The 27,226-nt window shown below is 35.9% G+C and overlaps 1 protein-coding gene across 1 annotated transcript in view; it reads right to left on the bottom strand.

The window, feature by feature from the left end:
• Positions 1-27,226, bottom strand: part of LOC142353366 (kinesin-II 95 kDa subunit-like) — a 437,531-nt gene that overhangs the window by 102,914 nt on the left and 307,391 nt on the right. The window lies entirely within an intron of this gene.

Genomic DNA, 27,226 nt, shown 5'->3' with positions numbered 1-27,226 from the left:
ATCAACTGCCAATAAGAGTCTTCGCGAATTAAAATATTGCCCATTTTTGCTTTTTCAAACGACAGGTAACCACCGTGCATCATTTGTTTTTGATATATTGACAAATTTAATTTTTCAAACTATTTGTTTTGATAATATCTAGAACAATTAGGCGGTAAATTAGACGCGCAGTAAATCAGGGTTAGTTTATATTTTTTCATGGACTCTTATAGGAAAAAAATTGATCAAATTTTTTTTGAGGCGCGACCCAGGTTTGTATTTTTTTTGCAAATTTTCGTTTTTCTTTGTTAAAAAAGGGAGTAAAATGAATTAAAGCCAAAGTTCAATTATTACAAGTCAGATGAGCTCCATCAAACATAACATATTACTTTTTGAGTTTGAGTTCAGACTTTGACAAAGTGTTTCTCAAAAACTTAACTTGGATTTTTGTGTTTTGCCTGCAGTGTCTGTCTTCTTTGCTAGTGAAAAGCGAAACCTCTAACAAACAGGAAGGCTCGGTAATGTGCGTCCGCACATAATGTTCCGACCCCGCTCATCCACATTCTTGACTTTAAAGGCTACCACATGACAAGAGATAGAAAACTTTCAAAAACACATCGTTCAATAAACAACCAATGAAACACATTAATTCCACGCTAGAGGGCCGATGAAAAAAAGTTGTTGATAATAGGACTACTAGAAAGGACAATAACAAAAATCAAACAATAAACGTTATTTACGACCAAAGCTGGATGTCTATAATAGAAAATTTTATAACAAAATCAAACTCTCATCAGATAAAAACCAAAACAAAACAGTTTAACCTATGATTCATTAGAAAAGATGTTGGACCTGTCCCCGTCCCCTTGAAGCTAAAATCGTTATAAAGATTAAATTATAGTTCGCTCGAAAGGAGTTGTGGCTGGTTTTTACAGGGACTGACCTAAAAATCGACCAAAAACTATTTAGAAAAGACGAAGCTCAAAAACTCAATTTTATTTTAATAAAATTTCAAAAGTTATAGCAGACTTAGAATTACAACAAAAAGCGATGAATTAATTTTCAACACCTCAGCAAGCCAACTGAAATCTGTTAATAATGAGAGTAAGTCGCGAGCCCACAAAAAACAAAATAAATAAAGAAGTAAAAACTTCAAACAATTTTACGACATGGCGCTGTTCATGGAACTATAATTATAAGATGCCATCTAAAAGAACTGTAAATCATCGTTTTACCTTTATGTTAACATCAACAAGCCTTCCTTATAAAAGGACTACTAAGACATGACAACAAAAAGAAACCAAAAATTGAACAGTATAGAAATCTTTGAAAAAAATTTTACGAAAAAAATTGTTCGAATCAATCAATCACAACGTATAACGCAGGGCAAAAAAATGATTGAATCAACAAAAGTATTTGGAACTTCAAATGAACGAGATTGAGTAACATTGTGACAAACATAAAAGCAAAAAGGAGACAGGTAAAAAAAGTTTTAAAATTAATTTGCAAGTCATTAAAATAAACAGCAATAAACTGAAATCTTCCACTAGGTTGATTTATACCTCCTGGAGAAGCAATTAAGATCTAGTGATATCGGGTATATGGCGCACAACATCGAAAAGAAAGCGAAACATAGGCAAAATAAAAAAAAATTCAAAGTATTTGCGAGATAACTGTGTCGCAGCCTTAAAAGCATAAACTATTCAACAACAACAATTATGAAATTCAGATACGCTTTTTTCAACGTTTGGCTTGTTCTGAATGCATAAAAAAGCCATGAGCTTAACTCTGAAATGCATAAAAAAATCATGAGCTTAACTCTGAAACCATATCGTTGGGTCTCATTTATTTAAAATATTATCTGTCATTAGTTGAGCCCTGATTTTAAATTTTTGTCCGTAATCTACATGAAAAACATTTATATAGCGGGAAAATCTAAAAAATCTAAAAATTTTGTCCTATGGATACATAGTGAGATCAAGATCAGCACATATGTTGCTGTGCGTATAACAAAACACTCAATTGTTGAAATCGTTGCGAAATAGGTTAACTATATGAAAAAATTTCAGTTTGTCAAAAATGAATAATGCATTTTGTATATTTATCGAATTTGAGTAGGCAAAAAATTGAAAAAAGATTATTCCAGAGGACGCTTAAAGGCAGCTGGAGTACATATAGCTCTTTACCTCAGTTTTATGGTGTCTCCTGCCAGCAAATTTAAAACAAGTGGCCTAAAAAGCAAAATTGGTTACAATTTTGACGAAAAAAGTCTGAATTTTGAAAAATTTAGCCCAAATTATAGCCAAAAAAAACTCGGACCAAACAATTCAACTACCCTCTTCTATCTTTAGAGATAAAATCTATAACAATACAGTTAGCAATTTTAACAAATTTTAGCAAAATTGACAAAAATTTGGTCAAAATTGACGAAAATTTGGTCAAAAAAGAGAAAAAAAAAGCTGAAGTACCTCCAATATTCAAAACTTTAAACCTCGATAACTCCTGTACAAAAATGAAAAATTGAAAAAATTGCACAACATTTAACAATTTTAACATAATTTAAGCAAGATTGACGAAAATTTGATCAAAATTGACGAAAATTTGGTCAAAAATGTGAATTAAAACAGCTGAACTACGTCTTATATTCACAAAACTTTCAACCTCGGTAACTCCTTATAAAAAACAAAAATAGAAAAAATCTTTTTAATTCCATATTCTACGCTGGACAGGTGTTCTAATGATACCACTCACTACTCTCTACGATTATTATATCGATCGGCCAAAATGGCCTGAACAAAAAAACCCATTTGAATATTTAGTTCCTCCCCACCAAGAGGGGTCGGAACAATAAAAGCATATAGTGCCTTCAGATGGTATCTAATGGCTCTTATAATTTTGTATATATCTGATTAAAAAGAAATCAGCAAGTTTTTGGAGTCGGCATTTTTATATTATAGTACTGTTGACCTGTACATTAGTCTCTGTAAACAGAGCTCAACTTTTTTCACCAAGTTGAAAAAATTACTCCATTACGACATTATTGTTCTAATGATTCTTGTTTTTGGTACTGGGTATTTCTAGAGTCTGTTGTGATTCTTGCTTGTTTTTCCAATTTGGAGGCTCCATTTTGATTGCTTGACATATTATCACAATAATGACAGGCCCAATTGACATCAAAAGTACGCTCAATAGAACATAAGTAATGTCAATTTGGAATATCTTATTGTTTTGACAGCTGCAACACTGTTCTAGTGCAAAGCGTGAAAAAATATATACTTTTTGCCTGAGTTTGTTTTTTTTGTAGCCCTTTAAAAAACTCTAGATAATGCAAGATCACATCAGAAGAAGATTTTAGATATATAAATCAGCCAATTCAGTAATTTCATATAACAGCTGATGGTTTTAATGACGAGGGAGGTAAAGCTTTTTCCAGAAAGAAACGAAATTTGGAACCTCTTGGTTTTTATTTTGATTTCAACTTCATCTGACTTTGTGAATTATTAATTAGGCATCATCAACTCCTTTGCTAAATCAAACAATAAATTTTTTATTGGTTGTAATTTCTATTGATGTTTATAGGGCTTAGACAATCAGTTTTTATAAAAATTTTTATGAGTTTTCTTTACCGATCAAAAATTCAGGCTTTTTGTTTTTTCCACGGACACCCTTTACAAAGAGGAACGATTGACAGTCAAATGATACCCAAGTGAAAAATTAAATTAATTTCAGTTGATCACAAACTTTAATTCAGGGTTGTAATGGCTTTAATACTATGATAGGTAAAACCGTTTGTCAGGTTTTGAGTTCTGTCCGTGTTTTTTGTTTTTTGTAGACGTATGACTTAGAATCAGTAATAACAAGCCCAATTGATTTCCCAAAGAGCTACAAGACAACCTGATTTTGTTTTTAGTTGAAAGTATATAAACAAGGACATCGAGTTCAGAGCCTGGTTAATGTTTCTTTTTAACTGTCTTTTATGTTTTTTTGTCCCGTGGTTTCGTTATTGTCAATTTTCATCAACTCTCTAATTCGGAATTACTTTATCATTTAGTGGTTTGTTGAACAATATAAGACTTTTCTCATTTTCCTTAAATCTTTTCCTCATTTGGTAGACCCTTAAGTCAAAAATGCGGATGAGTGGTAGGGAACATTATGTGCAAACGCACATTACCGATCCTCATTGTTGTACGTTTTATCATTTTTATACAATTTTACAGTTTTGACGTCAAAATTTGTTCAAAAGAAGTAGAATAAGAAAATGTACAGAAACGAATAAGGTAACAATAAATATTCGAGCTCACGGGGTAGTTTCAACGCTTACTTCGAAAAATCTTTTCTTTATATCAAGAAAGAGTGTGAATTATACATAAATTGAGACAATAGACGCTTTTTATATTCTGAATGATCGCAGAAACAATTTTGAAATCACTTATCGATGCCCTCATATTATTAAAAAGTTGGCAGCAACTTTTGGCCATCTGTTTAAATGTATCTTCTTGCTCCAGAGTGTAAACATAAAAAACTCAATTTCCTGTTGTCTTTGATTGAACTGATAAAACAAACGTTAGTACTGCTCAGATTGTTTAAATGAGTAACCCTCAAGCCATTTAACAAGACCTTCATTTTCAAATTCAAATGTTATATGCCCGGGTCGAGGTTTTTCAAAAAAATTATGTGAGAAATGCTCGGAAGAACTTTTTTCAGCAAATAAATCATACATACTTAACTGCTTATTACGGTGAATTTTCCATGCACTTCCTACACAATTTCAGTGCTTGACAGCCCTTTCAGGGAATAAATTTGTAAGATTTTTCCGCTAAGAACACTTTTTGCCAGCTGTTGTCGGCGCATACCGAACATAAGATTTTTAAGCCCAATTCAAAAATAAATTCAGCATTTATGCTACTTAGTTTCCTTACTCAATTTAAACACCTTCAGCATATTTAGTACCTCAGCTCAGTCTCAAACACCATTCTATAGCACCAGAGTTTTCCTTTTTTCCATTAAGTTACTTTAAGGCAGACCATAGTTGGGCTCCTTTTACAGCCTTAAGAGTTATAGATTTGGGGCTACTTATTTCTGCGCGCGAAGTAAACTTAAGTAGTAAAACATTGAGGATAAAATTCGATTATAACGGTGGTAATAGTATACAACACCGGTGTCAATGGTATACGGATAGTGCAATTATCTATTAGACTGAATAGAGTTAGGTGTGCATGCCTTACTTAAAAAAGAATAGAGTCTTCCCAGTCCGTTATTGGTGGACAATGTTGGAGAACACACATTCTGTAATTTGGTCTGCTGCAACTTCTTCAAAAATTGAGCCACATTTGAGCTGTTTTTGTTGCAAAAAAACGAATTTAGCCAATTTAATGGTGTCTAAGCACCTTCTAAAAAACATGACACAGCACACTTTTGACCACATTTTCTATTTATTTTCAAAGTTAAAATTGTACATTTTCCACAGATTTCTTTGACAGTTACCACACTTTTACCCAATGAAACGAAACTTGATACACCTTGCCATGTCATGCAAGATCTTGATAATTCTTGCAAAGCTTGAAACATCTTGCCAAGATCTTGATTGGCCAACAATTTTTTGGATTATTTTGGTAAAATCCTGACGAGGCCTTATCAAGACATGGCAAGAAATTTTCTTGGCAAAACCTGCTAAGATCGCAATAAATCTTGACACAAAAAACAGTTTTAGAATAATTGTTTTGAAAAAAAAAACATTTTTTAATCAATTTTACGGTTCAAACTGGGGTGAACACTGTTTCAATCGTGTTCACCGGTTCAATATTGTGTACTATATACATACCGAGCTAGCATTCACTGAAGGCTTTAAATATGAAACTCAATGAAACGAAACTTGATACAACTTGCCATGTCATGCAAGATCTTGATAACTCTTGCAAAGCTTGAAACATCTTGCCAAGATCTTGATTGGCCAAAAATTTTTTGGATTATTTTGTTAAAATCTTGACAAGACCTTATCAAGACATGGCAAGAAATTTTCTTGGCAAAACTTGCTAAGATCGCGACAAATCTTGACACAAAAAACTGTTTTGGAATAATTGTGCTTTGAAAAAAAAACATTTTTCTAATCAATTTTACGGTTCAAAACTGGGGCGAATACTGTTTCAATCGTGTTCACCGGTTCAATACTGTGTATTATATACATACTGAGATAGCACCCACTTAAAAATTTAACTATGAAACCCAATGAAACAAGACTTGATACACCTTGCCATGTAAGGCGAGATCTTGATAATTCTTGCAAAGCTTGAAACATCTTGCCAAGATCTTGATTGGCCAAAAATTTTTTGGATTATTTTGGTAAAATCTTGACAAGACCTTATCAAGACATGGCAAGAAATTTTCTTGGCAAAACTTGCTAAGATCGCGACAAATACTGACACAAAAAACTGTTTTGGAAAAATTGTGCTTTGAAAAAAAAACATTTTTCTAATCAATTTTACGGTTCAAAACCGGGGCGAATACTGTTTCAATCGTGTTCACCGGTTCAATACTGTGTATTATATACATACTGAGATAGCACCCACTTAAAAATTTAACTATGAAACCCAATGAAACAAAACTTGATACACCTTGCCATGTAATGCGAGATCTTGATAATTCTTGCAAAGCTTGAAACATCTTGCCAAGATCTTGATTGGCCAAAAATTTTTTGGATTATTTTGGTAAAATCTTGACAAGACCTTATCAAGACATGGCAAGAAACTTTCTTGGCAAAACCTGCTAAGATCGCGATAAATCTTGACACAAAAAACAGTTTTAGAATAATTGTGTTTTGAAAAAAAAAAAAACATTTTTCGAATCAATTTTACGGTTCAAAACTGGGGCGAATACTGTTTCAATCGTGTTCACCGGTTCAATACTGTGTACTATATACATACTGAGATAGCACCCACTAAAAAAATTAACTATGAAACCCAATGAAACAAAACTTGATACACCTTGCCATGTAATGCAAGATCTTGATAATTCTTGCAAAACTTGAAACATCTTGCCAAGATCTTGATTGGCCAAAAATTTTTTGGATTATTTTGGTAAAATCTTGACAAGACTTTATCAAGACATGGCAAGAATTTTTCTTGGCAAAACTTGCTAAGATCGCGATAAATCTTGACACAAAAAACAGTTTTAGAATAATTGTGTTTTGAAAAAAAAACATTTTTTAATCAATTTTACGGTTCAAACTGGGGTGAACACTGTTTCAATCGTGTTCACCGGTTCAATATTGTGTACTATATACATACCGAGCTAGCATTCACTGAAGACTTTAAATATGAAACCCAATGAAACGAATATTGATACAACTTTCCATGTCATGCAAGATCTTGATAATTCTTGCAAAGCTTGAAACATCTTGCCAAGATCTTGATTGGCCAAAAATTTATTGAATTATTTTGTTAAAATCTTGACAAGACCTTATCAAGACATGGCAGGAAATTTTCTTGGCAAAACTTGCTAAGATCGCGATAAATCTTGACACAAAAAACGGTTTTAGAATAATTGTGTTTTGAAAAAAAACATTTTTTAATCAATTTTACGGTTCAAACTGGGGTGAACACTGTTTCAATCGTGTTCACCGGTTCAATATTGTGTACTATATACATACCGAGCTAACATTCACTGAAGACTTTAAATATGAAACCCAATGAAACGAAATTTGATACAACTTTCCATGTCATGCAAGATCTTGATAATTCTTGCAAAGCTTGAAGTCTTGGCAAGATCTTGATAGGCCAAATTTTTCTTGGACCATTCTGGTAAAATCTTGACAAGACCTTATCAAGACATGGCAAGAATTTTTCTTGGCGAAACTTGCCAAGATCGTGATAAATCTTGACACACAAAACAGTTTTAGAACAATTGTGTTTTGAAAAAAAACTTTTTTCGACTCGTTTTTACGGTTCAAAACAGGGGCAAATATTGTTCAATCGTGTTCGCCGGTTCAATACTGTGTACTATATACATACCGAGCTAGCACCCAATTAAAAATTTAACTATACGGGAAAAAGTAGGCTCAATTGTTGATTGATAAACTAACGGGAGCTGAATTTTCCGACAATTCATGATAGTTCTTGATAAATCGGGCCTAATCATATGAATTCGTGCTAAATATTTTTTGAAGGTGCTTGTTTGAAGATTTTGTTTCTTGATAGCCATGCAAAGATCATACAAGTTTGTAGATATCTTGATGTTTTCTTGTGATGTAACGTGGCAAGATCTTGGCAAGATTTACCATGTTTTATCATGTTTCTTATCATGGCTATCAAGTTTCGTTTCAATGGGTTACCAGTTACTCTACATAATTTCTATACTCTTTCACCATTTTCTTACAAGTTTGCCATTCATTCGTGAAAAAATTACAGCAAAAGTTTTGAATTTATGTCATGAATGTAATGAAATTTTTATTTTCTGGAATGCCTGTTGAAATTCAGCAAAAAATGCACTGAATGCGCTAATTATAACCAATTGAATATATATATAAGGAACGTGCTGAAAAGATGTAGGGAATTCATTGAAAGAACTGAATTAGGGAATAGCGGAAGTGCTAAAAGTATTTAAGGTGGGAGGCTGTAAAAAATGCGCTAAACTTTTGTAGGAAATGCGCTGACAATTGCCAAAAAAATTAAGCAGAATAATTAGCGCCTAAAACTCAACTGTCAACACATTCAGCAAATTTTTTCACATAACGTCAGCTCATTCAGTGGATTTCTCACACAATTTTCCGCTTACATCTGCTGACTCCTCGGCGAAAAAAATATAGGTTTTTAACAGTCAATAAAGGTTTTAAAGGTTCTGCATGTGTAATTTCCTTTTATTGTAAGCTACTGTCTTTTCCCTTTAGTTGGCTGTGCTCGTTCTGCAGGTACCAACAACAATCTTCACTTTGCTTAAACGACCGAAAATAAGACTGTGATGTTCTACTTCCACGGATTCTTAGGATACTCTCTAGATGTCGCCTCCAAATACGAGTACAATTTGATTCGCAAGTTCCATTAATTGTTTTTCTCTCAATGTCGATTGACCAAATTGTAGAAAATTATCAAGTCCTGAAAAGAAAAATTATTGCGGAAACTGATCTTGCAATTAAGCTGAACGCATTTTGAGAGATATTTAGTGGCTTTGCAACCCGTGTCGAGGTGTCACCGCCATTCAACGCAAAATTATGTATGATCAGCGGTGAATGCGGAAAATTTTGTAAGATAAGCGGTGAATGCGGTAAAATTGCATAAATGAGGCAGTGAATGCGGCAAAAATCCTTACAAAATTTCACCGCTTAATTTAGCGGTGAAATACATAAATTCACCACTTTGAAAAAAACTGTCCAAATTATGTAAGATAAGTGGTGAATGCGATGAAATTACACAAATTCATCGCTTAACTTAGTGGTGAGGTTACATAAATTAATCGCTTAAAAAACGCTTCGAATTGTATTTTGTTCAACAAAGTTAAGATACAATTACTAAGAGACGCACGGGAAATTTACCCACGAATAATGATGCAACTTTTTGAAGCTTTTTTAAGCAATGAATTTATGTAATTTCACCACTAGAGTAAGTGGTGAACTTTAAAAAAAACCACATTTCACCGCTAAAATTTAAAAATTGACCGCTAATCTTCAACGCGTTTGTTTTACAAAGTAGAGTGAATTTGATATAAAATCAAAACAGATGTGCTTGATTTTAGGGAGAAGTTGCGCAGTGGAAGAAGAAGAGGCTGACATGCAGGAGGTGAGAGGTTCGAATCCCTGCAAGGACAGTAACTTGTAATAAGCGGTGAAATTTGGTGAATTTTTGTAAGTTCAGCGCCTACTCTAGCGGTGAACTTACATACTTTCACCGCATTCACTTCATTTACCACAAAATTACGTACAAAAATTTTCCGTAAAAAAACTTTTTTTCACCGCTCATCTTACATACTTTTCCGATTTTTTCACGACCCGGGAATTGACCACACAGATTTTATCACGTGCCGCCGCTCTTAGCTGCTGAAATGCTCGGAGAGGTTCTCTGAAAGGTTTACCTGTTAGCTTCAATAAACTTCATAAAATTCCCAAAAATTTTAAAACATTTTTTCGGCTATCCATACTTATAAAATCGAGCTTTATAGTTTGATCTGTGTAACAGTTAATTCTAACAAAAACTAAATCTGATGTTATTATAAAATAACATCACTTTTGTAAGTTTCTGGTTCTAGACACAAATCGGACACCCGTCTCAAGGTTAGATTACAATCTGGAATAATGTGGCCAATTTAGTGGTGTTAGAGTTTCGGTTTAAACTTTAGCCTTAAACTTAACACTTTAGTAAGACAGCATCAAAATGATTCAAATCTCAAATTTCATAATAATTTTCGGTCAAGAATTAATAGTTAGAATCAATATTTGGTTCAAATTGATGAATCCAGATAGCTATTGTTAGAGCAAAATTTTTTGACATCAAATCTTACTAGCGTGTTTTGAATGATTGTGATACCAAAAAGCAGGTGAACGGATTGCTAGAAAAGCATCATTTCTTTCATTTTATGGTATCATCCCATCCGAATGATTTCTAGGAAAATTGTAGAAGCACACCATATTTATTATCTTGATCTGCTATTCATATATTCCCTGTTAATCTCTTTGTGATGGAGTATCTTTTGATTCTCCGTGTGGAGTGTAGGTGAATGTGTGTCTGTGTAGTTATTGTCTGTTGCGGGCTGATCCGAATGGACTATGACCGGACGTTCTACTCTAAGTATCGGACTTCTCTCAGGAGTGAGAGTGGGCCTCACTCGATATGTTAGTCAATCTTGGCGGATAAAAGAACAACGTTTAAAGTTGAATTAAGGCCACGTTTAGTAACTGTTTTTCAGCTTGCTTATTTTACGTCTGCAAGTTTGCATCGCTTGTCAGACGAACCAGCTAAGTTCCGGTCTAGTCAACCGGAACTGTAGCGTTAACATGTATCACAAAGTGGACTTATTTACAGAAGATTATTATATAACCTATGAGATTAAAGTGTTTATACATAATACTTGAAATGCTTGGTTACGTCTCCACACGGAGTATCACATACCCACTGCTGGGGCAAACAAGGTGCTATTTCTAGCAGTTCGTTTGTGAGTTTATGAGTTTACACGTAAGTGATACAACTATCTGAGTTTTGTCTCTCGTAGGGTGACATGGGGGAGTAGCATATACGCTTGACGCTCCGCTTGGAGAGTCATAAGTTGTTGTGTACAGAGATGTTGTAGCTGTTGGGGCTTTGCCAGTGAGAGCCGGGACCGTGGGTGGTTTTGCTTGTGTTTCTTCTTTTTCGATTTCGGATGTTGTGTGGGGTTGTGGGCTGGGGTTGTTGCTTGGCCCTTCTGAATCTCCATTAGGAGAGTCGAGGAAAATCACCGATGGTGGCCTCAGTTGGTCTTCCACTACTAGGTTGTCGCCTGCGTCTTGGTCCACTTGAATTGTTTCTTTCTCGGTTGCCTTATACTCAGTTGTATCCATTTGGACCTGTTCCATCGCTTTTGTAGTGCTTTTAGTGTGTGCTGCTATTATTGATATCGGGCATTCTTCCTGTTGTTCGGTGTCCGATGATATAAGTTTGTGTTCTTGAATGTTCGTGAAGGTTGGGTCCAAAAATATGCTGGGGTTGCATGACGCCACTATTTAGATTGGTGGATATGCGCCTGAGTCTTGTATGTTGTAGATTACCGTATCTGAATTGTCGTTTGTATCGTCGGTAAACTGTACTACTTTGCTGATAGACGGACGTTTTGTCTTCGGTGACTCTGATGCGTAGTTTAGGGCTGCTTGTTGTGCTCGCATGTTGAATGAGACTTGTGCTGGTGATTTTGCTGCGGATAATTTTCTTTTGTTTGTTTTGGGCGTACGTGGGGGTGTTGGCTTCGCGGACGCTTTTCTTTTGGGTGTTCTTTGTTGTTGTTGTTGGTTGGCCTCTACTAGCCTCTTGACTTTCTCGCTGGTCCAGTTGGACTCGGTTGATGGTCCTTGGTTCTTTTGTTGGTTACGTGTTGAGTTGTTGCGTGCTTCTTCTAAACAGAATTTTCTTATTTTATCTTGGTTGCGTTTAAATTCACCTACAGTTTTGCAAGCTACCATGTCTATTAGTCGTGGTTTAGTTTCTGTTGCGATAGCTATGTCACTTTTTCTAATGACTGTGTTTTTTTTTACGGGCGTGTCAACTGTGATTGTGTGAGGTGTGTAATTTGTTATTGTTCCATTTGGAATTATGTTCCATTGTGGTGCGAGTGTTGGTGTAAATTCTTTTGTTTTTCGTGTGAATATTTTTCTTGCTACGTTACGTTTGTTTACTACTATTTTTGTTGTTTTGTCACCTATGGTGAAATGAATTTCGGATGGTGTGATCTCACGTGGAGAGCGAGGGCGGCGGAGCGGCATTTTGTCGGACTCGTCGCTGTCAATACTGATAGGGGTTGGGTTTTCTGGTTCCTTGTATGCTATGTCCAAGTTGTCTTCCGATAGTCCATCGTAGCGCCACATCTCTTCGTTGGTGAGTACGTCATGTTTCAGGATTTTCTTGTCTAAACAATTCGAACGTAATTTTTTGTATGTTAAGTTTTTGTGTGATGGCTGGGTGATTATGTTAGAAATTTCTGTGTTAGGTTTACGTCCGAAGTGTGCCTCGAACGGGCATATTTTAGTGGTTGCATTAGGGATTAGTCTGATGTTTTCTTTTACATTCGCTACTCTCTCGCTTAATGTTGTTTGCGTCCATTTGGGGTCGATGTCTAAAACTGCTAGTCTACGTTTTATAGTTTGTATTAGTCTTTCTACCATTCCAGTTCCCCTGTGGTCTCCAGCTGGAGCAAGTATTAGTTTAATGTTTTTATTTTTGCTGTAAATTTCGAATTCTCTGGCTTTGAAAGCTTGTGCTTGATCGCACCGTATCGACCTATGGATTCCATGTACTTTACAGTAGCTGTCGAGATATTCAATTGCGGTTTTTGAGTCACAAGTATTGAAAACTTCTGCGTGTGGGTATCTAGATAACCTATCTACTGTTACTAATATGTAATTGGAGAGGGCGTTGTCTTTAAATGGTATTGGGCCCGCGAAGTCAATTTGGACTTCTTCGTTAGGTTCGAAAAGTAATGGTAAATTTCCAACTTGTGTCTTGGAGATTAGTGGTTTTAGGCTTTTACTTTTCTCTGTGCAGTGGTGGCATGCTTGGGCTTGGGCAACAATGTCTGAATGGATGTGAGGATATCAAATCAGTTGGGCAAGGGCAAGCATACCGGCCTGACCCGGGTGTCTGTTATGGATTGTTCCGACTACCATTCCATTCAGTTTGTTGGGGATCACAAGTATGTTGTCGTAAATTAAACATCCTGAAGGAGAGACCGAAAGGTCTGTTCTGATACGGTAGTAAGTAGGATTAATGGCTTTAAGTTTTTCCCATTCGGAGTTTTTTACAAATTCAATAATTGGACTCAATTTTGTTTTTTGAGGCTTGAGCGATAAACTCCTCATTAAATACACGATTGAGGTTCTCCCGATAAAGTGGAGTGGGGATTTGGTGGTAAATAGTAGATAGGGCCTCATGCCTTGTCGGGTCTAGGGGATCTAGTCCTCTACCTTTATTTGATGTAGAGTCTGTTTGGGCGGACACGGAGATTAAATTCGGTGGTTGATGATCCATATGGATTTTGTTTTTGTTAGGGGCCCTGAATCTTCTTTGTAAGGGGATTTTGAATGTGTCTTTTGTGGGGTTAGCGCGAGTTGTAATCGCTACCAAATTTTGGTTACTTTTAGTATGTTTAATTTGAGAGTTGTAATTTAATTTACGTAAAGAAGAGAGCGACTATTTTGTGTGTGGTAATTGGCGAAAAGCGGTTGTTTCATTTGAGTGTGCGTGTTTAGTACTTGTGACGCCATATGATTGTTTTTGTTCCGTATTCTTATTGGTCGCTCCATTTGGAGCAATATTGACTCGCAGTAGCGCGTGTTTAATCTCTTCGATAGTGTTAATGACAATGATTTTGTCTTTGTCTGAGGGGGTTGGTGCATCGGATGATGAGTTTCTACTAAGATAGTCAGCAAATCCCATAATTTTTCCTGGTATATGTTCTAATGAGAAATGGAATGGGAGTAATCTATCTACCCATCTTGTAAGGCGGCTTTGATATGTTTTGTTTCCTCTGTTTTCTTTTAGTGCGCTTAACAAGGCTTGATGGTCCGTTTGGAGTGTGAAATGTAAACCGTAAAGGTAATATTTGAAATGTTCTATTGCCCAGACTATAGCTAGTAATTCTAGTTTGTTGGTGTTGTATCGTTGTTCCAAATTGTTTAGAAACCTACTCGCGTATGCGATTGGGTGCCATGTTGGGTTTACGAATTGTTCTAAGCATGCCCCAAGGCCTTTTTTACTTGCGTCACATCTGACTCTAGTTGGGCAGTTTACGTCGAATAGTCTGTTCTCTGTTATTGATTTTATTGCTTCTTTTATTTTATTGAATGCCTCCGTATGGAGTGTTTTCCAGTCCAGTTTATTTTGTGATTTTAAGTTGCTTTTTGAGAGTAATGGACGGAGCGGTTCATTAAGAGTTGCGAGGTTTGGTGTGAATTTTATGAGGTGATGTATGCACCCCATGAACGAGCGTAGCTGTTTGAGTGTTTTCGGGGTGTCTAAATTAACTATTGATTCGCATTTTTTATTGTTTGGGATTATTCCGTTAGGATGTATTTTGAATCCCAGCCAAACTAAGTTTGTCTTTGCAAATTCGCAATTTTGTAGTTTTATTGCGAGGTTTTCTTTGTCTAGGAGGTTTAAAAAATTATCTATTTCTTGTTAATGGTCATTTAGGGAGCCTTTAGTGATGATTAATATATCGTGAAATATGCAAATTTCGAATGTATACCTTCCAGGGTTTTATCAATCGTTTTCTGGAATGTTGCGGGCATGTCTGCTAGGCCGTAAAATCCGTTTATGAACCTGTATGTTCCTGTTGCTTTCCCCCCTAGGAGACTGAAATTGCAATGTTTTTGGATGTTTGGGTTCAATGGGATTTGGATATACGCGTATTTTAGATCAATTTTGCTAAAGTAGAATTGACCTGGGTTTTGTTTCCTTTCGATGTAGTTTGCTACTTCGTCTATTATGTGATCGATGCTTTGCATTTGATATTTGTTTTTATGTAATGCGTCATTGAGTTTCTTTGAGTCTAATGCGATTTTTACAATTTTGTCGTATTTTACTGTTATTACTACCGGACTTATGAAATCTTCGTCCGAGCATTTGTCTAGTCTGATTATTTGTTTGTCCTGTATTAGTTTTTCAAGTTCGGCCTCTACTTTATCGAGTAGATGAAGGGGTACCCTGCGTCCTTTTTGTTGTACTGGTTTGAAATTTTCTTTCATTGTTGGTTTTGCAATGTGGTTCTTTGATTTTCCTAATCGTGTACATAGTTTGTGGTATTTCTTAAGTATCCATTTTATTATATTTGATTCTATTGATGTGTCGGAGATCTGGAGAACTTTCTTACCTGTATTTTTGCTGGCCGTGGGGGTTATTCCGAGTATTCGTAAAATGTCACTTCCCATTATGTTGTTCGATTTGTTTTCGACCAGGAGGATTTGACAGTCCGGCGCGTTCCAAGATCCTGACTTGAGATCCAGATGAAGTACTCCTTCGATTTTGATTTGTTTGTTGTTGAAGCATTTGAGTTTTTCTTGTTCTTTGTATGGGACAATTTTGGCTTTTGAAATGTGGAGAAGTAGCGCATTTGCTGTTTCTTTGTTCATAAAGGTTCTGGGGGAGCCAGCCACACAATCCGTTTGATGTTGGTTGTCGTCGCTACCCAGAATTCTCCTGTGCCCTCGTTGTTTATGACTGAATTCTTCTCCGTGTGGAACGTTGTTGGTCTTATAAGATTCACGTTAGCCCAGTCTTCTGTGAGCTCTTTTGTATAGAGGGCGTCTACTTCTTCGGGTTGATCTGAGTCGCCTTCATAATTTTGTGCCTCCGTTTGGTCGGTGTTGTCTTTTATATGACGTACTCTCCTGGTTTGGTTGTTTACGGGGCGAGGTGTGTAAGTGTTTTGGTATCTTGATTGTGGACTTGACGTGCTTTGTTGAGGTGGTCTTCTTCTTTCCGGCAGAGGTGCTTTGCACATGGACAAAAATTGTCCCTGTTTCTTGCAGATTTTGCACATTGTGTTTCTCGCCGGGCAGTTTTGTAGGTGATTGGGGGTGAATGGGTTTCCGCATTTCCAGCATGGCTCGATTTTTTCCGGAATGGGTTGTAGGAAGTATCGCTTGAGGTTTTCTATTTTGTCTTATATAAGTGACTTGGTTCCATGTGGAGGTGCTGTTTGCTCTGAGTATTTCTTGCTGGTTGGCCTGTTCACGTTCGCGGTTGATTGCATAGTTTAATAACTGTTGGGGAGTTCTTACTTCTGACAATAGATCCATCTGGATCGCGGTGTTGTTCATGTTACTTATAAACAGGTCTTTTATGATATCTTACTCTAGGTGTTCGAATCTGCAGTGTGAACCTGCTCCTCTTAATCTGCTGTAGAAAGTCTCTAGGCTTTCGTTCGGCTGTTGTTGTGCTTTAAAAAGTTGAAACCTGTCAAATGTGATGTTTCTTGGTCTTGTAAATGTAAGTGTCAATTCGTGTACTAGTTCATTCGTCTTGCATCTGTCAATTCTTGTATGTGGGTTTCTCTGATGAAATGTTCGACAGGCCTTTGCTCCAAAGGACAAATAAAAAAAGCTCTTGACTTTCATCTCCGCTTCGTCCCAGGGGATTCTGTCGACGATTGGAACTTTTGTCTCTATTACTCTACATTCATTTTCCCAGTCCACACGTCTTTTTTCGTTGCGCTGTTCTCTCTGTCTGGCTTCGTCTCGGGTTTCATTTTCAAGTTCTTCCTCTAGTGTTGGCATTGTTGGGTAAAATAATTCTGTTTGCGCTGGCTTTAGCCGCAGGAGCTTTTCAACTCTATGTTATGTTGGGCCATTACGGCCATCTTGAACGTCGCTAACCAAGGTTGCCATTCAACTGCTGGGTTGGCTCCCGTTTCCCAGAATAAGATAATTCCAATTGGAGATCAGCTCGACTGCGCCATTTGATGGAGGATCTTTTGATTCTCCGTATGGAGTGTAGGTGAATGCGTGTCTTTGCAGTTATTGTCTATTGCGGGCTGATCCGAATGGAATATGACCGGACGTTCTACTCTAAGTCTCGGACTTCGCTCAGGAGTGAGAGTGGGCCTCACTCGATATGATAGTTCAATCTTGGCGGATAAAAGAACAACGTTTAAAGTTGAATTAAGGCCACGTTTAGTAACTGTTTTTCAGCTTGCTTTTTTTAAATCTGCAAGTTTGCATCGCTTGTCAGACGAACCAGCTAAGTACCGGTCTAGTCAACCGGAACTGTAGCGTTAACATGAAACACAAAGTGAACTTATTTACAGAAGATTATTATATAACATATGAGATTAAAGTGTTTATACATAATACTTGAAATGCTTGGTTACGTCTCCACACGGAGTATCACACTCTTAATGGTAATTTAAAATATCATTTCGTTATTCACTTAATTTTGAGAAGTTGTGGTGCAAATGATTCAAAATAGGAGCTCTGCAGAGCTCTACATATGAGACGGAATTTGCAGAGTCAAGGACAAAAAACAATGTTTGCTGCCGTCAGGTCATGACAACAAATTCAACAAACCTCGTGCTGAACAGCTTTGACAGGAGGTGAGAAGTTGGAATCCGTTCAAGGACAGTAACTTGTCGTAACCGGTGATGTTTGATGAATTTTTCTAAATTCAGCGACGAATCTGGCGGTGAACTTACAAAATTTTCACCGCATTTCAGCTCATTTACCGCAAAATTATGTACGATATTTGCGGTAAGAAAAACACTTTTTCACCGCTCATCTTACATATTATTCCGACTTTTTCTCGACGCAGGAATTGACAAATCAGATTTTATCACGTGCCGCTGCTCTTAGCTGTTGAAATGCCCGATGAGATTATCTAAAAAATTTACTAGTTGGCTTCAATAAACTTCACGAAATCCCCAAAATTTTAAAACTTTTCTTTTGGGCTATCCATACTTATAATTTCGAGCTTTCTATTATGATCTGCGTAACAGCTATTTCTGACAAAAACTAAATCTGATATTAATACAAAATAACACCATTATTTAAGTTTAGGTTTTTAAACACAAATTGCCCTATATCGGACACTCGTCTCAAATTATAATACGATCTGGAATAATGTGGCCAAATTTGCAGTGTTAGAATTTCGGTTTAAACTATACTCTTAAACTTAACATTTTAGTCAGACAACAACAGAATGATTCAAGTCTCAAATTTCATAAAAATATGAGGTCAAGAATTAATGCTTAGAATCAATATTTGGTTCAAATTTAAGAATCCGGATAGCTATTGTTAGAGCGAAATTGTTTGACGTCAATTCTTCCCAGAGTGTATTGAATAATTGTGATAACAAAAAGCAGGTGAACGAATTGCTAAAACAGCGTCAATTCTCGATATTTATGGTATCCCATCCAAAACACTTCTAGGCAAATCGTAGAAGCAAACCATATTTAGTATCCTGATCCGCTATTCATATATTCCCTGTTAATCTCTAAATGGTAATTTAAAATATCATTTCGTTATTCACTCAGTTTTGAGAAGTTGTGGTGCAAATGATTCAAAATAGGAGCTCAGCAGAACACTACTCTGAAGCAGAAGAGCAACTCCACCAGCCTCCACTACTGGTCCTGGGAGCAAACAAGGAGAAGAAAAAAACCACTTTAAAGATACATTTGAGACATATGAGTCTTTAAAGATACATATGAGACGGAATTTGCAGAGTCAAGGACAAAAAAAACAATGTTTGCTGGACAGTTGATTTAAGTTGCAGAAGCCTGCCGGGCAGCAACTCAAGGTCGGTGATTTAGTTTGGATCGTTGAAGAAAACAACCCTAGGGGTAACTATCCAACTGCTCGGATTGAAGAACTCCGGTATGGCTCCGACAGCGTCACCCGCTCCGCCGTCGTCCGGATCGTCCGTTCGGCCACTCGTTAAGCTTGTACTGATCCTCCCAACATTTTCTTCCGGGCCGGAGGATGTTACCGCGTAAATGAGCAACGCTATTTACACAAAGCAGCGAGAAATTTTTTACTTAATTTCTTGACCATGGAAGCCTTATATCTGTTCTTTTATACGTAGAAAGCTAAGAAAAAGTTTGTTTAACATAATTTTTGTTGAGCTTCGTAATAAACTAAATGGATTGCGCTCTTTTTTGGGCTGAATATTTTTATGCTCCGAAAACGTATTGGTGACCAATCTGAGCCGAAAATCGGCTCAGACAAAATACCTGCTAACAAATACAGATAGATTTGCCGGGCCCTTATGATGTACTTTTTTTCCTTGATACGTTTAATCACAGCTGCCTACTCAACTTTATCGTGGTTTGCTTATAGAATTAAAGGTATTTGAATGAGTGTTTTATCACCTTTACATTTTTTCTCTCATTTATTTTGACAAAAATTATTTGCAGTAGATACTCTAACTATTTTGATACACAACTATTTTTTATAGGAAAAACGTTTTCTATGGATCGTGATTATCGGTTCAAAACGTTAAGACAATAAATATCGGTTCAAAACGTTAAGACGAGACTACTTTGTTTTGGTAAATTCAATATAAAAGCTTTTCGTAAAAATTTTCATAGCAAGTCTAATTCGAGGATAAAACGAGTTTCTAAATTATTAGAAATTTCACGTTCTTGCTTACAGCTTTGAATCTATTTTTTAAAATGACCTAATGTGTCGATCCATGCAGAAAAATGTTTGTACTAAAACTCCGGTTAAAAATAATTCGGATTGGAAAACGTTTTGTTTCTAAGTTGGCATTTTAATTATCGACCTTTTTTGATCGCACTAAATATCTGGCAAAAACATTGATGTTGAGTTTGAAAACTCAGAAATGGCTGCAATCCAAAAACTATTTTCTCAAACTGTGGATCACAAGAATACTTTTTTTCAATTGCTCTCAAACTTTTCGATTTACAAAACTTTAATTATTAAAATAATTGAGATCGTCGTTTTTTTTCCGAATGAAGAAGTTAATTTTTTTTGTATATTTCCAAAATAATTTTTAAATATAAAAATATTTACGATAACCAACAATAAAAATTAGGTTTCCCACCCTGAAGCCTTCTTTATCTTTAGACAACAATTGTCCGACCTCAAAAATTTTAGAGCGTTTTTATTTATTTTTCTTAAACAAAAGAGAGCTTTCCATCGGGATTTTGAGGCAATAGTTTTTGGAACTGGTTGCTGCTGACATGGCTGAGGACATGCTAGAGTAGTATGATTGGACTCTCCCGACTCTGTTATTGGCGGAAAGGACATACGAAGTTTTTTTGTCTAATTAAAGAATATATTATAGGGCAATTTGGCTTTGGTTTGGTTGGCGGTAGTCGAAAGTTTTGCAAAGCATTTCACGTCATCAAGTTGCGTTGTCGTTGGCGCAACATTCTACTATCATCATTCGTTTTTCAATGTTTTATTTTAGTAACTTTTCTAATACCGAAATGAATTAGAAAAGTATATCTCTTTTTTCTTCTGTTAAAATTACTGGTCGTTTTTGTTATTAATGGAGTGAAGATGTGTCTCCTTCTGCTTTTGTTCCTTATTTGGTCAAAAATGAGTTTCGAGTAGTTCAATCGGGTTTTCTTTGGTTTGCGTACCGTGTGATCATCCATTTTCATAGCTTCTCAACCTGGTATCAGTATTTCGTGCTGTCTGTATGGATGTTTTTAGATTGCTTAGTTCGGAGTTTCTTCTTTCCAATTTCAATTCTAAAGACACTTTGGTGCGTGACAACGGTAAGCCCAGATAATTCTTTTTGACCAACGACCATTGTTCTGTTGAAACTCCCATGAAGCCTTTCTCTTTCATTCCAGGCCTCTTGAAATAGCTGTTGATCAAACGTGCTGTACTGATAACTATTTTAACCCAGAGGCTGAACTTTGAAGTTTTTGTCCGTATATGGTAATTCATAAATGGTCACAATGAATGAATTGCCATGTAACTAGGCCTTCCAAGCAGCAAAAATTTGTGTTTTGATTCGCTTTGAAGTAGGAGTTTCTGATTGCATGAGAAAAAGCAATGCAGCTAAAATATACACAATTTTGCCTTCATGTGAAATTCATTCGAATGGCTGTCTACCTAAGGCCATAGATTTGTTTGCAGCGCTCATCGTCATTTAGGTACTCAATAACAGTTTCCTTCAATACTGCATCTTTTGTTGTTGAACTTACCAGCAGTGTTTTAGTGAAGATGTTGAAAAAACCAGAACAAAAGTGTCGCTATAAAACTAGTTAGGTCGCGCTAGATGGAAGGTGTTCGGAATTGAATACTTGAATACATCGTCTTTGTTTTTATAGGTAAAATTTGGGCTTCTGTTGCGGGAGTTGATTGAGTTGCTTTTTGAGGGGACCTGGAAGTTACCGTTTCTTTTTTAAATTTGACAAGAGATGGAGTGGTTTGTTTGATTGTTCCGAGAGTTTCCTCGTTGGAGCTTCATATAGTAATCAAGTTGAGGTATATAAAAAGTGGTGATATTTCGGTTTTCCATAACCCTGACTGTAATGTACGCAGTTTTGGACAGATTGCAAGTTTCTGTTTGGTATCGGTTTACTCGTTTCTAAATTGGAAGGATTGAAGTTCATGTTTTGCCAACTTTGCCATATCATTTGGCCTGCAAAATTGCTCAGTAAATCAGATTTTTGCTCTAATTTGTTTGCTTCCCGCGGTGCAACATCTTTCTAGTTGGATGAAATTAGTAGAAGAATTTTGAAATGTTCTTAATTGGGTCCAACTTTGCAAATTTAATTCTTCATCTTATATGGAGACTTCTTACAGGTTTTTGTTGAGGTCCGCGCAAAATACAGTTTACTAAACCATTGTTGATCTTGAGAAAAGGTCAATTAAAAAACTAAAAAGAAGCTTTTTTCAATCCATATATTAGGAGGATTTTTAAGACATCTCTGAGCGGCATCCCTCAATATTGATATTATGTCTCTATGATCCGTGGATTACTTCAAAAGGACGTCAGTTTTGGTTGCATTGGAAGCAGTCATTCAACCAGACAACTCTCAACCAAAGAAAACTAGTCGAATTAGAAAGCACGATGCAAATACTGCTGTTTGACATCCTTCGTGATATAGCTGAACAAGAGTTTTAAGGTTTTTAAGGAATTTTTAACGACTTTAAGGTTTTTTAAGGAATATTAAATCCACAAAGCGATTTTCAAAGTACTCGGGGACTGATGAGATTAGATTCCATCAGTAGTTTTACAACATGCTGGTAATGCGCTCTGCAAGGATTTGTGCCGCAAAATTTTTTTTCTAACCACATTTTTTGATTAACTTCAAAATGTTGCACGTATATCCACATATGCATTTTCCAACTTTTAGAAATTATTCAAAAAACAAAAATATAATCCAGTCCAGTATGTGTATATTTGGTCGCTTTCTGAAACGCTGCTAAGCTGATAAGCCATTGAAGACAGCTCTGAACCTCTAGATACTCTTAACAATTTGAAATAAAATATTGAAATTTTGGATATTGTAGATCCAATGGGCTGTATAATTGATTTGTTCTACAGGGTCTGTTTCGACTGTATTGTTTGTTGTATTTTATTAGGTTACTGACCATTATAAGCTATTATTTTTAAAACTAAAATAACTGTAATTTTAATTCTGAGTACTTGCTTGGATCGCCAAACATTTTCGAATAGATTTAATAGCTGACAATGATCATATATCTTTCCAATCGCCAAACAATCTTGTTGAGAATTTTCCCACCCATCGCTGTCCAGTTTCATCATTCTGCTTTGAACGCGCAATTCACTTCCCGTCTGATTTGTTATCTAACTGGATTTTCTGAGATCACTGACTCAGTGTAACTGGTTTTTGAATTGTTTCTTCTAGGCGTTGTTGCTACTACTGAAAAATTTTCATATTCAATCAATGCTAGGGTAACGCCTTTTTGGTCAAACTTTTGAAGTTGTCAGCATTTACTAATAACCCCGTGCTGTCAATTTTTTGTCATTGTTGATTGCCCGGACCCTAGTGCCGTAGTATCTCAGTACTGAAACATTGTATTCCAATTGTATATCGTCGGCCCAGTACTGTATCAGTGTATCTTAAGAGTATTTTGCCACTCATGATGCGCAGGATAAGTCCCATAGATACTTTTTTTTCTGAAAATAGACTGTACATTCTTGGTTTTGATTCCCATGATGTTCATAGCAAAATCATAATAAAATTTGAAAATTTCGAAAAAAAATTTGAAATTTTGGGCGATGCACTTTTTGAGCATGACGACGACTTACAATCTTAAAACGTTGCAAGAAACGTTTTAAGATTAGCAAAAAAACCCGCCAAAACCAGTAAAAACCCGCCAGAACCAGTAAAAACACGCCGAAACCAAAAAATACACGCCTGGAACCTGGAAACTGCCAAATTGGGACCGAAATTGCAGATTTTTTTTGGTTTATATTTCAGATTGTAATGGAGTTTTGTATGTATTTTTAGTTTTAGCTCCGACGAAAACATACAGTTCTGGGCCGACCATATACAAATGGATTACAATGTTTCAGCACTGATATGGTATGGAACAAGGGTCCGGGTTGTTATTACCGGGCTGATAGTTCTGTTGATCGTTAATTTTGTTGATCACATCAGTTGGGGGGGGGGGGAGGGGAGAGGAGGAGTTTTACACCCCCCCCCCCAAATGCGTAATGGATTGATGGGTACGTCCCAAATGCCCAAATGGGTGATAGTAAAACTCTTGTAACAAGACTGTCTAGTGTTTGGCTGTTCTATGTGTGAAACGTTTTTTTTTGTGATTATTTCATGTGCTACTTCAACGATCAGTGCTGGTTCAGTGCTGGTTCAATTGAAACTACACCAAATGACTCCGTCTACATGATTGACGCATCGACGGTGGTGACACTAAAATGTTTAATTCAGTACGAAATGAAGTTCAATCAGTTCAATTCGAAAAGGATCTAACTCAATTATAACTGGAACTAGTAACTGCAAATATTTATAAATTTATTAATAAATCAATGATTCTTACGCATTTGCTTCAACTTAAATTAATCCAAATTAAATTTATCTCCTCCTCAGACGAAGGGGTGGCCCATTGGAATGATCTCCCGTGAAAGGTTCGATCCATCGGACTCCACTTCAGTTGAATGTCTGGTCCTCTGGACTACGCCTCAGCTGAAGGTCTGGTCCCATGGATCATCCTTCAGCCGAAGGTCCAGCCGTCTGGACTGCCCCTCAGCCGTAGGTACTAAATCCTGGACTGCCCCTCAGCCGTAGGTACTAGATCATGGACTGCTCTTCAGCCGTAGGTAGTTAAAAACGGACTGCTCTTCAGCCGTAGGTATTTAAAACGGACTGAAATTCGGACATGCAGTCTGTAAAGTTCGGCTGTGCAGTCTAAAGTTCGGCTGTGCAGTCTGTAAAGTTCGGCTGAGCAGATTTTGCACAGACTGTAAAAATGGTCTGCGCAGATTAAGTTCAGAGTAACATTTTTTTGCTCTGTATTTTTACCATGATCAGTGTAAAAAATGACATGAACATAGTACTGTGCAGGGTAAAATTGCAGAATTGAAATACTATGATTCAGCGCTGAGTTACTATGTTACTATGATCCGGGTGAGGGTTTGCGACTGTCCACGATTCAAATGCTAAGATACAATGGTGAAACGAACGTGTTTTAAATCTTTCTATATCCAGGGACTTTCCAAGCAAAAATTTCTTGCGTCAGTAAATTTTGACATTTCAAGTTCTTATTGGAGCTAACTTTGTACATTCGTATTTTTCATTCATTTTTTAAATTGGAAATTATACCAGCAATGGCTTATTTGAGTATTGGTTCTGGTGGGACACGGAAGCTAACAGGCTTATCTTTCGCTAGTTTGCCTGAGATTTTTTTTAGCTAAAATGGCTAGATTGACGAGTTTTCTCTTCTTGCTCATCGTATATTGGGTTTCATTGTCAGTCGTTGCCAAAAGAGTTCAACTGAGAGTAATCTTTTCTCTGATTTTCGAGCTGCAGAATGCTCTATGTCGTAATCGGCAGTTCGCTATACCAGTTGATGACTCGAAATCAATTAGGTTAAATTTGAGATTGATTAGTGGAGCAAATGCCATTGAATTTATTACTAGAGGGAATCTACCAATTGAGTAGGAAAATGGCTGAATATTGGTTGCACATAATCTCAATTTATGCAAATTGATGAAAAATATTTTGATAGAATCCAGGAACATATCAAGAGATGCATGAACAGACAAGTATCCGCAATATAAATCCTGAATTCAAACTCTGTTCATAAATGGCAATGCGAGAATTCACTTATGATAAAGGATGAATTATGAGGAAGAATAATTATAGATATTAACTAATATTAACTATTGTAAAGGTATAATAAATATTTCAACAGAAAATGAAACGAACTTGTGTTAAATACCAATTGAAGGGCTGTTATTACTGTGAATCAATTTTTTTTAGTCTTCGAAGGGTTAATTCATTCGAGTATCAAAAATTATTCTTCAATTTTTTGTTGCGGTTTTTCAGAAAAAAATCGTTGTCGAATCAAAACAGTTTGAATCTTGCTCCGGGATAGTTGTTTAATAAATTTTCTCTCTCACTCAGTAGCATTCTTGCAATTCGCTTCTCATTCATGGAGTGATTTAAATATACGCTTACTAAACTTTAGTCACCACCTTAAAAAATCTCCCTTTTGATGCACAATTTACAATGTATCAACCAATCGTGTAAAATTAATTGACTTGAAATTATTACGACTCGAAGAGGAGTATTGGAGAAGTATTTTCTTTTTTTAATCATTTTTATTGGAGTGATTTTTGAAGCAAGAAATGATAGGCGTGAAAAAATTTGGAGTGTTTTTGGGGGTGAACAAAAATGAAGAATGGAGCGAAAAGAGAGTGGTTTTTGTTCATACCGCTGTTTTTGAGAGAGCAAAAAATTGATGTGTGGAAAAATTTTCTCTAAGCGAGCGAATTTTTTTTTGTTCACGTGCGGCTTTTAAAAACATTTTTTTGCAATTTTCATGGTTATGAGGTTTGTTTATGATATTGTATTAGTTTTAGGCTTGTTCTGGTAAGAATTGAAGGTTTCAAGTAGTAATTTTGAGTTTAATTTTAATTTAGAGAATTTTGATCAGTTTTGCTGATTTTTAGACGAAATTTAATGATTTTTTGCCTGTTTTTTGTTTTAATGCTTTAAATGGGATTTGTATGGAAGCTTGTTACTTAAGAAGTATTCAGATACCAATTGATTAAAGTTCTCTTGGTATAACTCATTTTTTTCTTAGAAAAATTGACAGAAAAATTGAGAAATTTAAAAAACATTTTTCTTATTTTTTTGAAGTTTTTCTTTTTTTTTAATCTTAGACAAGTTTCTTAGCCTATAATGACTAGCCCATTGTTTTGCGAGCTTTTCATTTCTCTAATTGCGACGAAACTTTATTCGACTTTATGTTTCCTTGTACTATAAAAAACTCAAGTTTAAAAATACTTAAGTTTTTATAGTTTTTTTTGTTCAATTTGTTTTTGAATGGCGTTTCTATTCTTCCTTAATTTTTCTATGGCATTTGTGGAGGTTCAGGGGTCACAATAGTTGTTCAGTTGTTCAGTCATAAGGATCGGCAATTTTCTCCTTCGAGTCATTTCTGGACTTCTTCCAGCTTTTTATTCTCAATGATAAGAGTTATGGTGACCGAGCTAATAGTCAATTCTTATATAAGTAGCGTCATGGCAAGTCTCTTTTAGATGGGAGACCCCGTTCGACACTGTGAACAAATTCAAGTGCTTACAGTACCCCAACTGTGAATCCGGAGCAACCTTTGTACGTATTATTCTCTGTACGTACTCAGTTGGACATGACTACCTCCCAAGGATAGAGGAAGCAACATACCTCTTCATGGGCACAGTGAACAAAAAAGAGAAGGAAAACTCACCAGATTCAAAACATATATTTGAATAGCTCATCTGTTATAATATGCATGTTGCAATTGGCTATTATTAAATTCAAATGAAGGTGTTTTGCATTGGATGAGAGTATAAAATTTTGTGTGATCAAAGAGACTCGTGCGATTATATGATCAAAAAATATTTGTGTGACA

The sequence above is a fragment of the Convolutriloba macropyga genome, chromosome 14 (genome assembly GCF_964194025.1).
Source record: "Convolutriloba macropyga chromosome 14, txConMacr16.3, whole genome shotgun sequence".
Classification (NCBI taxonomy): domain Eukaryota; kingdom Metazoa; phylum Xenacoelomorpha; order Acoela; family Convolutidae; genus Convolutriloba; species Convolutriloba macropyga.
This window is presented reverse-complemented; position numbering and strand designations above follow the sequence as displayed.